Below are 17,991 nucleotides of genomic sequence, written 5' to 3'. Positions count from 1 at the left end.
TTTCATTTACTGTAGCCTTTTGAAATGCTCTTCAGGGTGGAAATCCTCATCCATATATCTTATCCTCATGCAAAGGTGGCAGTTGATGGAGTGGAGAGCTCTGAAGACTCACGAGTGATCATACATGAGTACCATTTCTACATCAGTGAGATGATCGCTCCCATAGTGCACAATTTGTGCAACATTGTTTCCAGCAGCATGATCATTTCCTTTGTGAGTGTCACATCTCATTCTCTTGTCGCTATATTTGGTTGAATGGTTGTGGTGCGCAATTCAAAAGAGCATGTCAATTCTTTTGGTTGTATAGATGGCACCAGAGGAGTGGCATACCTTGCATTTGGAGCTTCTTTGAGTTAAGGCATGGAAAGGGAGAGTAAGATGGTGCAGACGGTTGTGGAAAGTGTGCTCTTCGGTGAACTTGGACGTGACAACAACAAATTTAGAGATGCTAGACAGGTTGTGGAGTGGTGCTCACAACACATGGCACATGACGCATCTTTAGGCAGTGGATGCTCAGTGAGGAGGTTCTTTTGGTGTGTGGATAGCCAGGATATTGATCTCACTAGCTGGGACTGTGACACTGTAGCATGTATGCACCAGTTGCACAACATTTGGAGCACCACAACAAGGGATCCCCCCTTTTTTACTAGGCACCACTCATGCTTTTGTGAGGCCTGCATACATGGTAAGTGGGTAGTTTGCACCATGACATAGTGGGATGATAGGTGGAAACTACAGCCTCTTTCACCATCACAGGGTATTATCACATCAAGTAGCTCCATTGATAGCCAAACCACACAGTTCTGAGATGATGCTGATACTCTCATAGATTACTTGGCAGAGGGTTATGATTTTACAGTTGACTACTATATTCTTAGGTGCACCAAGGCAAAGTATGTGCTTCAAGAATCCACTGTGGATGATTATGGTGAGGCATATGATGCTCATCGTATGGTTGTTTTAGGGAACTATTTCCAATAGGTCCATGGACGTGGGCACTACATCCATTTTGTATAGTATGAGTGGCCGAAGGTGGCCATACACTACTCCCATCTTGTCCTTGCTGTGAAGCTAAGGCTAGAGAGGATTGTCAGCAAGAAGAAAGGGAGCACCCCTTGCTCGGGTTGGGGTCCATATGAGCCACACGAAAGCTTCATGGAGACAGTCCGCAACAAAGCAAGAGTTGCAAACCCTATAGATGATACTGGAGCTACTTTTAAAGATGATAGTTGTGATGATACGTGCTAGCGATGACCCCTACATTTGTGCTATTTATCATTTCATCTTTTGGACCTTTTGGTCATTTCTATTCTTGTATACTCTGGTTCATTGATATTCTATATTATGGTGTTGTACTTTCCCTCGTTCATTTGATGTTCATTTTTGAAATTACCATTTATAGGTTGTTATTTTGGTATACCATTGATCTACTCTTATTAAAGGTTCATGGTCTTATGTTACCATCTTGATTGTTATTAGCGGGATGAATGCCAATTCGTTGTAAGACGCCCTACACGATCGAGACGGATTACGATGGCCATGAAACTTTGTAGGGGCGGGTATTTGTGTGCTTTTCCTACCCTTGGTGCAGAGTTTTGCGCCATCCACTCTCCTCCCATCAATCCAGGGTGAAACACTCGCCAATTTTTCCACTTTGTGCTCGCCAAGGGCCCAATGTCAAAAGACTAGAGATTGTGCCACCCTAGACCATCTATACGGATAGCGATGGCCATGAAACTTTGTAGGGGTGGAGATTAGTGTGATTTCTCCACCCTTGCAAAGTTTTGTGGCCATCCACTCTCCTCCCATCAGTCCACGATGGAACACTTGCCAATTTTTCCACTTTGTGCTGGCCAAGGGCCCAATGGTCAAAAAATTGGCGATTGTTCCACCCTAGACCGTGAAGATGGATTGTGATGGCCATGAAACTTTTCAAGGGTGGGGATTAGTATGATTTACCTACCCTTGTAGAGTTTCATGTTCATCTGCTCTCATTTTGTCGGCGTAGGGTGTGAGGTCCCCACCCCGCCATATCAAACAACGGATCTGATGGTGAACCTGGTGGCCACTAGATCTATAGCGGAATCAAACAAAGTGGTTTAGGGTTCAGCTAGCGGACGATATCTCATCACAAAGTAAGTCGAGCTCGAGCCTACTAGCAATGAGATCTAGCTCCACCTCGCAGGGGAAGCGTACTTAAACCATCTAGCAATCCTAAGACCCACCTTCCAAGAGGAGAGAAACCCCGAGTGACTTTTTCTCCATGTTTCTGAGGCACGTACTATCGAGATTTCACCGCTCTAGGGGCAATGAGTATTACTAATATTGAATTAAACACTATGGGGACAGAGAGTTCCCGACCAATCGGGACCACCCATCTCATAGGCATTGTCAACCTGAGCCAAGCCCCCACTTTCCACCCCCACACTCACACTTCCTTGTGTGACCTAATTACTACCACAATGGTTGTTCAACATAAACATTCCTTGATTAATTCCAAATCACATTGTTCATTAAGACAGCCCTTCAACCAGTATTGCAAACAACACCAAGACAGTATTCTAATAAAAATTCTACTCAAACTTATTCATTAAAATTCCAATGTTCTGGAGGTACAACATCCCCCCTCCAGCGAGAGTTTACTCCTCCCGTTGTCGCCTAGCTGCCCATACAACTAGATATGTCCACCGCATAGAAAGCATGTCATGGACACTCTCACCGCATAGAAAGCAAGACATGGGTTCCCACCGCATAGAAAGCAAGTCGTGGGTATCCACCACATAAAAAGCAAGTTGTGGATTCAAGAGCCCTTAACGAGGAACTCTGCCCCCTGTGATCAGTAGGGGGGTCATGACTGATTCAACATTGGAAATAAAATGAACATGTCGAGCTAAATTTTTCCTAGCATACATTCTTTCCTATTGCAAACAGCATACCCATCAATCATTTCTTTCTTACTTTAGACTTTAATGTACAAATGAGTTTAGTGCTGAGGTTTCCGTCGGATTTCTCCAACATATTTTTGGAGATATGTTCATTCCTAACTAGACGTGTGCAATGTTAATTCAAACGACTTGAAAAAAAATATGACCTACCTCTTCCATTTCTTCGTCAATGGCCCGTGAGATGGCCGGTATTTGTTCGTCCATGGGAGCTCTTCCCTTTCCGTTCACCTTGCTCGTTCCTGCCTCGTGGTCGTGGGCTCCACCAAAGCGAGTCCTCTTAACCGGGGCCATTTTAAACTCACTACTTTAAATAATTAACTTGGAGAAAAGAGCTAATGTCCGCAAGCGTCATAACAAGCCAAATGATAGATTAGCAACATCAAACAATGCCTGCTACATGAGAGGATTAGATTTTTCCATATAGCAATCATTATGGATGATGCATATTCCTATGGGAACCGGCCCTAAGGATAATTACTCGACTTAGATGATTAAGAATAATAAGGTCTCATTAATAGATTTACCAGAAAGATGAATCAAGCATAATTAATCTCTTCCTAGCAATTAGAGGATGTAGGTTCACCTCATGAATAGGTGTGAGAAAAATTAACTCTTAGAGACTCAATGACGGCTTTAATTTTACCTTAATTACATCTTAATGCATAAGAGAATGGATCTAATTTAGCTACATTGTTAATAAAAAAGTGATTTTCATCAATCTACACAGTTACCGGCTTATCGATTAATCACTATGCTACCTAGAGAGAGAAAATTCTATTAATCATGCACTAATCACTAATTAAGGATGATGAATGGCTGATAATTCAGCTATGGTGTGATGATTACATAATAAAATATGGTTAAAGAGAAATTAGAGAGTAATTATAGAGAATTACGACTAGGAATAAGCATAATAGACGAGAAATTTAGATGGTAATGAAAAGGATTTGCAGAAAGCATTAATTAAACCGTGGTTACCGTGATTAAGGGTTGATAATCCTCTCGATTCTCTGATTTAATCGAGCTTCTTGAGGCGAGAATTTGACAGCACGTCCCTCCTTGCTTCTCCCTCAAAGGATGTGTGTACCGGCAGCACCTTCCCAAGGTGTGTGTAGGTGTGTGTGTGTGCACTGTGTGTGTGTGTGTGAGCATGTGTGTGTGTGTGTGTGTGTGCACTAGCCTTTAAATAGGCTCCTACAGGCTGAAAATCGACCAGCCCTGCTATAAGCATCTGGAGGAGCACTCAGTCTCTGCATTGGCAAGTCCAGTTCCCCTACCTACCAAGTGTCAGGTTGGCTAGGTTAACTGGCTCTGAGACTTAGTTTTTGGCTTGGCAGCTTTCCCAGGACTTCCACAAGGACAAAGGGCGCCCCCTAGCTGCTAAAGCTGATATGGAGTGGCCTGAGACCTGTTCCCACACAGTCCCGGGCTCCGGTGCCTCCCCGCTCAATTTTTGGAAAAATTGATTTTAGGCTAAAACGGGTCATACGAGTCGGATTTTGATGCCGTAAATTGCTATACGGAGCTCTAGCTAAGGCGTACTGGCCCGAGTATCTGCCATATTTAGCAGCCCTCGGGGTCCGAAAATGCATTTTTTTCAAATTCGGGGTACGGGTGCAGTTTTTCGAGAAGATCAAAACTGGACGGGTCGGGTGACCAAAAACTTACTATTTTTGGAATTTTTTTACAAAAATTATTTTAATTCACATTTTGAAGCTTTAAAACGTTCTAAACATCATGGCACTGACAAAATTTGGAAAACTGCTAAAAATAGTAACTTTTTCCATTATGTTCATTTCAAGGTACAATGGTGTCCTTTTTGATCGGGGTCAGAGACCTTACAACCTCCCCAACGTGAAAAATTTGAGATGTCCTCATCTCAAGAATGTGTTTGGGTAATCTTTTATGAGCGTTGGTTCATCCTCCCAAGTTGCATCTTCTTCAGGGTAATCCTTCCACTTTACCAGATGTTCCGTGATAGTTCTGTTGCGTAACTTCCTTTCCCTCGTTTCAAGTACATAGTCCGGTTGGAGCTCGAGAACTCCTTGTGCTGGCATGACTATCTGATCTGAGTCCAAGAATTGATCAGGATTAGGGATATAGGGTTTGAGTAAGCTGACATGAAATACATCATGAACCTTCAAGTTTGTAGGTAACTTTAGCTTGTAGTCTTGGTCACTTACAACTTTAACAATCTCAAATGGTCCACAATACCTTGGGCTTAGCTTCTTATATCTGCCTAGTGATAAGTTACTTTTCTTTGGTCGGACTCTGAGAAAAACCTTATCCCCTTCTTTGAAAGTTCTTTCCTAATGGTTCTTATCTGCATAGTGCTTCTGCCTATCCTGAGCGGCCTGAATGTCTTGGCAAATAGCTCTAGTCTGAGCTTCCATATCTTCTAACATCTTCCTAGATGCTTCTACCCTGATGGTTGGATCTGAGAAGTTCAATGGTGCTAAACAGTTCTGTCCATAAAGAGCTTTGAAAGGTGACATTCCAATGCTTCTGTGTTCGAAAGAGTTGTAAGCATACTCCACCAAAGGTAGATATTGTAACCACTTCTTTGGCTCTTATGAACAATAGGCTCTGAGAATGTCCTCGATGACTTGATTAACTCTTTCAGTTTGCCCATCTGTCTGGGGATGATACGCTGTACTGAAAGCTAATTGTGACCCAATAGATTTGAAAAGAGAAGTCCAAAATTTTGATGTAAACTTGGCATCTCTATCACTGACGATACGCTTGGGTAGACCATGTAGCCTAAAAATCTCCTTGATGAATACCCGGCTAACATCTGAAGCAGTAAAGGTTGTCTTTATGGGTATTAGATGAGCCACTTTTGTGAGCATATCAACAACCACGAAAACAGAATCATAACCTCCTGTAGAAGGTAATCTTGTAACAAAATCCATACTGATGCATTCCCATTTCATCTGGGGTATGTCAAGAGGTTGAAGTTGCCCTGGTAACTTGATTCTTTCGGCCTTTATCCTCTGACAAGAAAGACATTTCCTCACATAGCGAAGTATGTCTCCTTTCATTCCAAACCAAAAATAACTCCTCCTGACAGCATGAAGAGTTTTAGCATAGCCTGGATGTCTGGATGTAGGGCTATCGTGTGCTTCATACAAAATGGCCTTCTTTAAAGATGGATCTCTGGGTACAAATAGTCTATGTTTGTAGTAAAGACATCCTCCCATAAGAGAGTAATATTTAGCTTTAGGCATCTTATTCTGCTGAACTAATGATACTACACGTTGGTATTCTGGATCTACTAAAGATGCTTCTTTGATTCTATCCCAGATAGGGTTATTTGGAATAGAGATAGCTCCAAGAAAGGATTTTCGGCTAAGACCATCTGCAACTGCATTTTCCTTCCCTGGTCTATACTTTATGTCAAGGTCATATTCCTGTAATAGATCTATCCATCGCCGTTGTCGCATATTGAGAATAGGTTGAGTAAAAATCCATTTTTAGCTCTTGTGGTCTGTAACCAGCTGAAACTTGCGCCCAAGAAGATAATGTCTCCATAACTTCAGCGCATGTATAACTGCTAAAAGTTCCAAATCATGAGTAGGATAATTCTTCTCATGATCTCTCAGCTTTCGCGAAGTATACGCCACTGGTCTTCCTTCTTGAGTAAGAACTCCGCCTAGAGAAAATTTGCTAGCATCGGTCGCTACTTCAAATTCCTTGCTGAAATCTGGAAGCTTTAAAATAGGAGCTGAGACCAAGAACTCTTTTAGTTTAGCAAAGCTAGACTCGTGCTCAGTCTTCCATTCGATCCTCATTCCTTTCTTCAGGAGTTCTGTCAAAGGGGCAGCAATACGTGCATAGTCCTTGACAAAAATCCTCTCCCATCCCGTTATTCCAAGAAATCCTCTTACTTCGCTGACAGTGGATGGTCGAGGCCAATCAACGATGTCCTTGACCTTGTCTGGGTCTACTGAAATCCCTTCAGCCAATATGACAAATCCAAGATAGTTGACCTTTGGTGAGCAAAAAGTGCACTTGCTCTCTTTAGCGTAAATTTGGTGTTCCCGAAGAAGATTAAGTACTTTGCGAACATGTTCTTCGTGGTCTGCCTCGTTCTTAGAATAGATCAGAATGCCATCAAAGAAAACCAAGACAAAATCATCCAGGTAAGGTCTAAAAATATCCTTCATAAGTCGATTGAAGCTTGCAGGAGCATTTGTTAGACCAAAAGACATTACTGTGAATTCGTAGTGCCCATACCTAGTGTTGAAAGCCGTCTTTGGAATATCTGATTCCTTGATCCTGATTTGATAATATCCTGACCTTAGATCAATCTTAGTAAACATTTTGGCACCGTGGAACCTGTCCAAGAGTTCGTTAATCCTTGGAATTGGATACTTGTTCTTGACAGTTACCTGGTTTAGTCCACGGTAATCTATGCATAGCCTTAAGGTTCCATCCTTCTTCTTCTGAAAAAGAACTGGAGCACCCCAAGGAGAAGTACTAGGTCGAATGAATCCTTGCTCAATGAGTTGTCTAAGTTGTTCCTTGAGTTCGATGGCCTCTGGAAGTGACATCTTATAAGATCTTTTTGAGATAGGTTCACATCCAGGGATAGTCTCAATCTCATGATCTACCTCTCTATGTGGCGGAAGATTCGTAAGGTCTTCAGGGAATACATCATCATACTCTCTCAACCAGTTTGGTCGAAGCAAGGTATCTGATTGGTCCACCTTGTTGAGTTTTACTGCATAAATTTGCTGACCCTTCCTTAGTCCCTTCAAAAGTCTGCTGGCCTTAACTAGAGTAGCCCTAGGTCTCCCATTTTCCCCCTGGATTAAGGCTTCATTACCCAAGTTATCTGTAAAGGTAAAATTACCTTGTGCACAATGTATGTGGGCCCTATTTTGCTTTAGCCAGTCCATCCCTAGTATCCCATCAAAGAATCCTAAGGGTAGGGTTCGAAATTGGGCAGAAGTTGGGTGTCCCCCTAAATCAAAGTCGATTTTTCCTACAGAATGTTGAGATACTACTTCCTTGCTGTTTGCTAACTCTACAACTAGCTTGCTTGTTGGATACTTATCTAGCCTTAACTTCCTCATGCATCTAGGTGAAAGAAATGAAAGAGTACTACCACAATATATAAGGAAGTTAACTTGTTCACCTCTGAGAGATCCTGGCGTATGAATGACTGCGTATTGCTCGCAACCATTGGGGTTGTCAATTGCACCATGCAGGGTTGCTCTTTCCACTGCTTCGTCTCCCGCAGTTCGGTTTACCACTGCGGCATTCACTCTGGCGGTAGCTCCACGCCCTCGCCCTCTGTTCATCCTTCCTCGTCCTCCTCTTCCGTTAGCTTGGCCACGCCCATGGGTATTCAAGGGTATGGCATTGGCGTTGGTTGCCTGAATGTTCCTGGGGCATTTGGATCTATAATGTCCATACTCGCCGCAACCATAGCATCGAACATCTGGGAACTCCATAGTTGTGGTGGTAGCCACAATAGGATGCTGGTCATATGCTTGGTTGGATGGTCTGTTACTCCAAACAGTTGTCCTTGCCCACTTTGCCCAATGATTCCTCCTGTTCTGATTAACCTTTTGTACTTCAAGAGCTAGAGGTTTGGCCCTCAACAAGGCATCCTGTAGTGTTGTTGGCCTGAGAGCTTCCAATCGAGTATTCAAGGGATCGATTAGTCCTTGGAAGAACCTCGCCACCTGTTGTTCCAAGGTCATCTTAGGAGCATATCTCCGAAGAGTGACAAACTTTGCATAATATTCTTCGACAGATGAATTCAGTTGCCGAAGTGAAAAGAATTCATTCATCCTCAAGGTTCTACAGGCAGGCGGTAAATAACGCCCCATTATCGCAGCTTTGATGTCTTCCCAGGACTGCGAAGATCCCTTAATATCCAAATCCCTGCAATGTTGCTTCCACCATATCTTGGCATCGCTAGTCAAGCGGAACATCGCAAGCATGGTCTGATTTACGGGTTGGGTTCCCGCAGCTTCAAAGTAGTCGTCCATGGCTTCCATCCACACTTCCGCATCTCTCTCCACATTTGTCCCCTCGCCCTCAAAGATCGGAGGTTGGGCTTGCTTAAGGAGAAGCTTCTTCTCTTGCGCTGCCGAGTACAGAGCAACAGGCGGTGCCTACAGAGGTTATACGAGATTCTTGATACCAGTACTTGGATTTCAAAATAGACACGAGACTTTAATAAAATTTCAAAATTCCACTTTATCAAGAGTAAAAGATTCAGAGACAAAAAGCACTTTATTGAAGAAAATTTATTACAATTGAAACCCCTCAAGGTTTAGGATAACTGATGATCAGCTTATTACATGGCTTCATGGATTGCGTATGACATATGCCTAGGAGATGGTATTCACATGATGCACTACTTTGTTCGTGAAATAGTTCCTGTACTCATCCTTGAGCGGATTATAAACTAAGATATCAAGCCGGAATTCGTCTTTTGGTACTCCAAGGGTTTTGACTCTGTTTGCTGGGATCACATTGGTGACCTTCTCCAAGATCCAATCGTTGAGGGTTTGATTGGTGTCGTCTGAGACAGTCAGGTCCAATCGTGTAGGCACCAAGTAGAATATCTCCACCACCCTCAACTCTTCTCCCCAACGTATCTTCTTCAAATCGGTAGCCAGGCATCCTAGCTTCCGAGCGTTGATGTAGTAAACCCCTCCTGGAAATGTCCAATAAAGTTCCCATCCTCTATCAATGTGAGTGGAGTGTGGCGTATGAGCCTTCATCAGTATCTCCATGACATCTCGCCTGAATTGGTAAACTGGGGATCTTCGAGCTTGCTCATAAATAAGCTCAAACACTTGGAACTTCCGATATTCTAGCAAGGGGTCTTCCTGCAACACCAATGCAAGGAATTCGGATCAGCTACCTATACATTTTCAGTTCCTTTTTAAATATTCAAACAGTATGACTTTATTTCCCAGCCTAACCTAGGCCTAGCTCTGATACCAGGTGTGAGGTCCCCACCCCACCATATCAAACAGCGGATTTGATGGTGAACCTGGTGGCCACTAGATCTATAGTGGAATCAAACAAAGTGGTTTAGGGTTCAGCTAGCGGACGATCTCTCATCACAAAGTAAGTCGAGCTTGAGCCTACTAGCAATGAGATCTAGCTCCACCTCGCAGGGGAAGCGTACTTAAACCATCTAGCGATCCTAAGATCCACCTTCCAAGAGGAGAGAACCCCGAGTGCCTTTTTACCCATGTTTCAAAGGCACGTACTCTCGAGATTTCACCGCTCTAAGGGCAATGAGTATTACTAATATTGAATTAAACACTATGCGGACAGAGAGTTCTCGACCAATCGAGACCACCCATCTCATAGGCATTGGCAACCTGAGCCAAGCCCCCACTTTCCACCCCCACACTCACACTTCCTTGTGTGACCTAATTACTACCACAATGGTTGTTCAACATAAACATTCCTTGATTAATTCCGAATCACATTGTTCGTTAAGACAGCCCTTCAACCAATATTGCAAACAACACCAAGATAGTATTCTAGTAAAAATTCTACTCAAACTTATTCATTAAAATTCCAATGTTCTGGAGGTACAACATCCCCCCTCCAGCGAGAGTTTACTCCTCCCGTTGTCGCCTAGCTTCCCATACAACTAGGTATGTCCACCGCATAGAAAGCATGTCATGGACACTCCCACCACATAGAAAGCAAGACGTGGGTTCCCGTCGCGTAGAAAGCAAGTCGTGGGTATCCACCGCATAAAAAGCAAGTCGTGGATTCAAGAGCCCTTAACGAGGAACTCTGCCCCCTAAGATCAGTAGGGGGGTTAGGACTGATTCAACATTGGAAATAAAATGAACATGTCGAGCTAAATTTTCCCTAGCAGACATTCTTTCCTATTGCAAACAGCATACCCATCAATCATTTCTTTCTTACTTTAGACTTTAATGTACAAATGAGTTTAGTGCCGAGGTTTTCGTCGGATTTCTCCAACATATTTTTGGGGATATGTTCATTCCTAACTAGACGTGTGCAATGTTAATTCAAACGACTTGAAAAAAAATATGACCTACCTCTTCCATTTCTTCATCAATGGCCCGTGAGATGGCCGGTATTTGTTCGTCCATGGGAGCTCTTCCCTTTCCATTCACCTTGCTCGTTCCTGCTTCGTGGCCGTGGGCTCCACCAAAGCGAGTCCTCTTAACCGGGGCCATTTTAAACTCACTACTTTAAATAATTAACTTGGAGAAAAGAGCTAATGTCCGCAAGCGTCATAACAAGCCAAATGATAGATTAGCAACATCAAACAATGCTTGCTACATGAGAGGTTTATATTTTTCCATATAGCAATCATTATGGATGATGCATATTCCTATGGGAACCGGCCCTAAGGATAATTACTCGACTTAGATGATTAAGAATAATAAGGTCTCATTAATAGATTTACCAGAAAGACGAATCAAGCATAATTAATCTCTTCCTAGCAATTAGAGGATGCAGGTTCACCTCATGCATAGGTGTGAGAAAAATTAACTCTTAGAGACTCAATGACGGCTTTAATTTTACCTTAATTACATCTTAATGCATAAGAGAATGGATCTAATTTAGCTACATTGTTAATAAAAAAGTGATTTTCATCAATCTACACAGTTACCGGCTTATCGATTAATCACTATGCTACCTAGAGAGAGAAAATTCTATTAATCATGCACTAATCACTAATTAAGGATGATGAATGGCTGATAATTCAGATATGGTGTGATGATTACATAATAGAATATGGTTAAAGAGAAATTAGAGAGTAATTATAGAGAATTACGACTAGGAATAAGCATAATAGACGAGAAATTTAGATGGTAATGAAAAGGATTTGCAGAAAGCATTAATTAAACCGTGGTTACCGTGATTAAGGGTTGGTAATCCTCTCAATTCTCTCATTTAATAGAGCTTCTTGAGGCGAGAATTTGACAGCACCTCCCTCCTTGCTTCTCCTTCAAAGGATGTGTGTACCGACAGCACCTTCCCAAGGTGTGTGTAGGTGTGTGTGTGTGTGTGTGTGTGTGCGCTGGCCTTTAAATAGGCTCCTACACGCTGAAAATCGACCAGCCCTGCTATAAGCATCTGGAGGAGCACTCACTCTCTGCATTTGCAAGTCCAGTTCCCCTACCCACCAAGTGTCAGGTTGGCTAGGTTAACTGGCTCTGAGACTTAGTTTCTGGCTTGGCAGCTTTCCCAGGACTCCCACAAGGACAAAGGGCGCCCCCTAGCTGCTAAAGCTGATCTGGAGTGGCCTGAGACCTGTTCCCACAGTCCCGGGCTCCGGTGCCTCCCCGCTCAATTTTTGAAAGAATTGATTTTAGGCTAAAACGGGTCATACGAGTCGGATTTTGATGCCATAAATTGCTATACGGAGCTCTAGCTAAGGCGTGCTGGCCCGAGTTCTGCCATATTTAGCATCCCCCGGGGTCTGCAAAATGCAATTTTTTTCAAATTCGGGATACGGGTGCAGTTTTTCGAGAAGATCAAAACTGGACGGGTCGGGTGACCAAAAACTTACTATTTTTGGAATTTTTTTACAAAAATTATTTTAATTCACATTTCGAAGCTTTAAAACGTTCTAAACATCATGGCACTGACAGAATTTGGAAAACTGCTAAAAATAGTAACTTTTTTCATTATGTTCATTTCAAGGTACAATCGTGTTCTTTTTGATCAGGGTCAGAGACCTTACATAGGGTGATACAATCGCCAATTTTTCCACTTTGGGCTCACAAAGGGCCCAATGATCAAAAAACTGGCGATTGTGCCGCTGTAGAGCATCGAGACGGAATGCGATACCCATGAAACTTTGCAGAGGTGGGGATTTGCATGCCTTTCCCACCCTTGCAAAGTTTCATGGTTATCCGCTCCCGTCTCATCCGTCTAGGGTGGTACATTTGCCAATTTTTCCGCTTTGGCCTGGCCAAGGGTCCAAGGGTAAAAAAATTGGCGATTGTGCCACCGTAGACTGTCAAGATGGATTGTGATGGCCATGAAACTTTGTAGAGGAGGGTATTAGTATTCTTTTCCCACCCTTGAAAATTTTCATGGCCAACCGCTCCCATCTAGTCTGTGCACGGTGGCACACTCGCTAATTTCTTCGCTTTGGGCTCGCCAAGGGCCGAATGGTAAAAAAATTGACGATTGTGCCGGTAGACCGTCGAGATGGATTGGGATGGCCATGAAACTTTGAAAGAGTGGGGATTAGCATGCTTTCCCTACCCTTGCAGAGTTTCATGGCCATCCACTCTTGTCTCTTTGGTCTAGGATGGCACATTCACCAATTTTTACGCTTTGGGCTCGCCTAGGATCCAATGGTAAAAGAACCGACGACTGTGCTGCCATAGACTGTTGAGATGGATTGTGATGCCCATGAAACTTCTTAGGGGTGGGGATTTGTGTGCTTTCCCCACCCATGCAAAGTTTCATGGCTATCCGCTGTGAGATCCCCAACCCGCCTATACCAAGATCGGGATGGGATCCTTGACATGTCTCTAGGCCTAATAAAAATCAGAGTCTCTAAACAAGAAAAATCCAAGGAATAGAACTTTACCATTGACAATGGCTTCAGTCTATAGCCCTAGAAGAAGACCTAGTCTTGTCTCGCAACGAAACGGGACAACATGTTAAAAGTCCAAAACTATTTCAGCCCTATAACTTCCACAAGTTGGGCTAAGGTATCCTCAACCAACACTTTTTTTCCCTAACATATGTGAGGGCACAGCCGCTGGTGAAATCCTCTCCCAAGCAAAGAAGTTTTCGGAACGTTTTTAGTGTGCGGGGATGGGTAGTTACCTGACCAATCAGGTCTACCCATCCATGATTGACAACCTTAGTCAATCCCCACTTACCACCCCGCACTCACACATGATTCTTTTGTTTTCTGATTACTATCGTATTGTTTTAATATTTAAAATAATGGTTTCTTTTAACTTTCCATCAGAGTAATTCCTTCAATCAAGTATTAAAGACAGCATTGAAAAGAATTCTTTTAGCAAACAGACATCTTTAAACTTAAGACAGGGTACTGCCAATAAAAACATTATCTATAACAACCATGATCAGTACTCTTCTTGTCTTAAGACCACCTAAGGGTGAAAAAAACGGCACCCATTCCTTGTTCACAATCTGGGGTGGATAAACCCCCACCCAAGGTTCGGGGTGCCCATACACCAAACCAGTTGCCCATACAATTGGACGGCTGCCCTAGGATAAAAATGGTATCCTAACTTATGTAGAAACATCAAGACATGACACGGAGTAGAAACTCATTGTTCATGTGGGTAACCGACTTATCCATTGCTGGAAAGCCATCATTATCATCAATTTATACCAAGGAGTCGGAGGTCTCTTGAGACAAGATGTCTTAAGGATGATCAATCATATATTTTCTAATTCAATCAGTTTTAACCCAAACAATTTATTCTTAATTTACAAGCAATTGCACGTTGGAAGTTACCTTCCGTTTTCGGCCAATTATTCCTTTTCTGATTCTTACTCACTCCTTACGTATGTAATGCTAACTTATAAAAGAACTTAAACTATTTAAAGACTTAATTGAATAATGGGAAACCCACCTGGGTCTGATCGACCATCTGCTGCTGCACTAGCGCCTGAAGATTCTCCTCTGTAGGTCTACTATTAGACCCAGCTTCGTCGTCGTGCGACGCTCTAGTTCTTTTTGGAGCTCTGCCCTCATCATGAAATGTAGGATTGGCTCATGTCCTTTTAGGTGCCATAACTTCTTATCCTTATGAAAAGGACGTCTAATCATTAGAGACTTTATCCAAAAGCTAAACTTAACCTTTGTATTTAATTTTAACCCAATCCAGGTTAAATTTGTAGTCTTACTTTGTAAAATCTTGACCTAATAATTTCTTATTTGCCTATATAGATATGATAACTTTTTCCAAAGCTTCCCTAAGGGTTTTCTAAGCTCTCCTAATTTTCTCACAGTTTTCTATATCTTTTTCCTAATTTTCCCATTGAATTTTAAGTTTGAAATCTGCTTATTTTGAACTTAATATTTATTCTATTTATTTTCTCTTAAAGATTTTATCTCCTCAACTTTATAGCACTAGTTTACACTTATTGTAATTTTCCTAGAGACTTTTGATCGCAAAGTCTATTTATTTTAATTAATCTTTTGCTAAAAATATGGCTTTTGGTCATTTATAATTTTCTAAACTAGCTAATAACTATGGTATAATAATCACAAGTAGATAATGATATTTGTGACCTCTAGTAACTTTCTTTTGGTTTTTTAACTTAATTTACTAGTTTCCTTGTCTAATTTTCAACTAAAATTAGTATAATTTGACTTAGAGAAATATCTATACTAATTTTCTAACCTTGACATAAGTATCATAGCTTTTTTTATCATGTAATCTAACTCTGATAAATAGCACGTAATTACCTACCATGATTTACTAATTTCACTCTTTAATTTTCAGCTAGAGTTAGTATAATTTGACCTAGATAAATATGTATACTAATTTTTTAATCTTGACATAATTATCCCAAATTCTTTATCATGTAATTTAAATTTGATAAATAGCATGTAATTATCTAACATGATTTACTAAAATTTCCCTTTAATTTTCAGTTAGAATTAGTATAATTTGACTTATATAAATATATATACTAGCTTCCAAACCTTGACATAATTATCACAGATTTTTTATCATGTAATATAGCTCTGATAAATAGAATGTAATCATTTAACGTGATTTACTAATTTTCCCCTTTCATTTACCCTCAAGAACACGGTTTTTTGACTAAGATAATTAGCTAAACCAATTTGTTGTGGCTACGCTAATTATCACAGCTTACTAATGATGTATTCTAACTCTAAAAATTATCCCAAATCTATCTAATCTAATTTACTAATTTCCCTCTTTAGTTTACCTTGAAAAGGAGGGTTTTTTGACTAAGATAATAAGCTAAATTAATTTTCTATAGCTAAGTTTATCACGGCTTCTTCAACATGTAAACTAACTCTGATAAATAGCACATAATTATTTAATATGTTTTTGTAATTGTTTTCTTTAATGTATGACTAAAATTAGTCTAATTTGACTTAGATAAATAGCTATATTTATTTTTTGACCTCTAGCTAATTATCACAACGTTTTAGCCATGTAAACTAACTTTGATAAATAGCACATAATTATCTAACATGTTTTTTTAATTTTCCACTTTAATTTATGGCTAAGAACATATACTTATATATTAATTTAATACGTTTATTAATTATCTATTAATATATAATTTACCTCATGTTTTAAAAAGTATTTTCTAATTGTGATAATTAACTTAAGAAGTTTTGAGCTAATTAAATAAATTTTCCATCATTTTTTTGATTTAATACATATAATTTCTACCTAATTAATTACAAATTCTAATAAAAAATCAAGAGAAATATTTTTTAGCATCTTGATAGTCTAATATAGCTCTGATAGTTATCTTATACTAATGTAAGTCTAATTAGTATAATTATCATTAATTTATGACCAAAAAGATTAAGTTTAGTCCTAATATGGCTCAATAAATAATTAGATTATTATCTCTAATTTTAATCTAAGTAGTCAGCAAAATATTAAGAATTAAGAGAGTAATACTATAGTTTAATCTTCTTAATTAATTGGATTAATTAAGAAGATATAGGTAAATTAGCATAATTTTGCTAATTAAAAAGGGACTAAATTAATTACCGTGGATAATCAACTAGAGTTTTTGCTCTCTAGTGATTTTTGAGTAGAGCTCTCTGTAGGTGAGAGAGAAATGGTCAGGACTCCGAGTCTCTTTGAAATTGTGAAGCAAGGGGTCTTATTTATAGGTTTTTGGGCACTCATAAGCTCTCATAGGCTGAAAATGGCAGTTGTGTGCAGCTCAAGTAGCCCCCAGCCTTCCCCTAGCGCCACCTGTTGCTAAAATTGGCTTGGGCAGGTTCATGGCTGCTCCCCATAGTGCCCAAATGCACCAAATTGATTTTCTGCTATTATCTGACCCTTTTCACGATTAATTTTGAAAATATCTGCAAATATGTATATATCTAGGGATTTAGATAAAAGTCTTTTACAGTAGTGATTACCAAAACCTTACAATTTATTTAATTAATTTAATCAATGGTGTAAACTTCGAGGGGCCATAACTATGCCAGTTTTTATCAAAATTCAGCTCTGAAAATTTCTAGCCCGAGGTTTGCTGTGCTTAAGATTCTAAAAATACCATTTTTTATTGCTTTTGAGATAGTGTTTTTACCTGATTTCCTGACCAATGATTTTTCCTAAAGCTTGAGTTCATTCCCGACAGCTAGAAAGGTGGAGACCTTCTTACAATCACCCCAACTTAAGAATTTGAGATGCTGTCTGGTAAATATTTGGATGGACAAGGCAAAGAGGACAAAGACCCAGAAAACCCCCCCAGATACCCAACAAAGGTATATGATAAGTGCAATATGAACCCCCCCAAGTACCAATGAGAAAGATGGAGGGAACTTAGAGATAAAATAATGTGCTAAATGTCCGCTACCAGGGAGCGCTGGAGTGGTTGGAGTATAAACACATTTGCAAATAACAAACACGACACAGGCACAAATATGATGAAGATTTGTAACAAAATGTTATAGTGAGTGCTTACAAACCGACACAATGAGAATATACACAAATTGTGTTTATATTATGATGTCTGAGCGTAAATTGCTTTTACAAATATTTGCTTTGTTTTTATATCAAAATGGAGTGAGAGAGAGTAAACTTAGCTTTGAAATCATTGCGTCGAAAGTCAAAACTCGATGGCGAGGCTCAGAGTGATTCTCACAACCCTCAAGGATTAAATTTTACAAAGGTTCGCTATTTTTGTTAAATTACAATTTTTCACGAAAGTTTGCTATGAGTGGCTATATGAAAATGATAGTGCGTGAAGTGTGCGAATAGCTAGGCAAGGAGTCTTCACTTTAATGGCGATCGTTGCGCCGTTGCTTGTGCAGTTTGACGGTAGTCGAAGCTTTGATGGCCGTCTTTGT

At 40.4% G+C, this 17,991-nt stretch overlaps 1 pseudogene; it reads left to right on the top strand.

Moving 5' to 3' along the window:
• Positions 1-480: 480 nt before the first annotated feature.
• On the top strand, positions 481-1,248 carry LOC147448151 (uncharacterized; annotated as a pseudogene).
• The last annotated feature ends 16,743 nt before the right edge of the window (positions 1,249-17,991 follow it).

The sequence above is a fragment of the Adiantum capillus-veneris genome, chromosome 11, assembly GCF_014529385.1.
Source record: "Adiantum capillus-veneris isolate H3 chromosome 11, ASM1452938v2, whole genome shotgun sequence".
Taxonomy (NCBI): Eukaryota; Viridiplantae; Streptophyta; class Polypodiopsida; order Polypodiales; family Pteridaceae; genus Adiantum; species Adiantum capillus-veneris.
The sequence above is the reverse complement of the archived record's forward strand: the minus strand, read 5'-3'. Positions and strand labels throughout refer to the sequence as shown.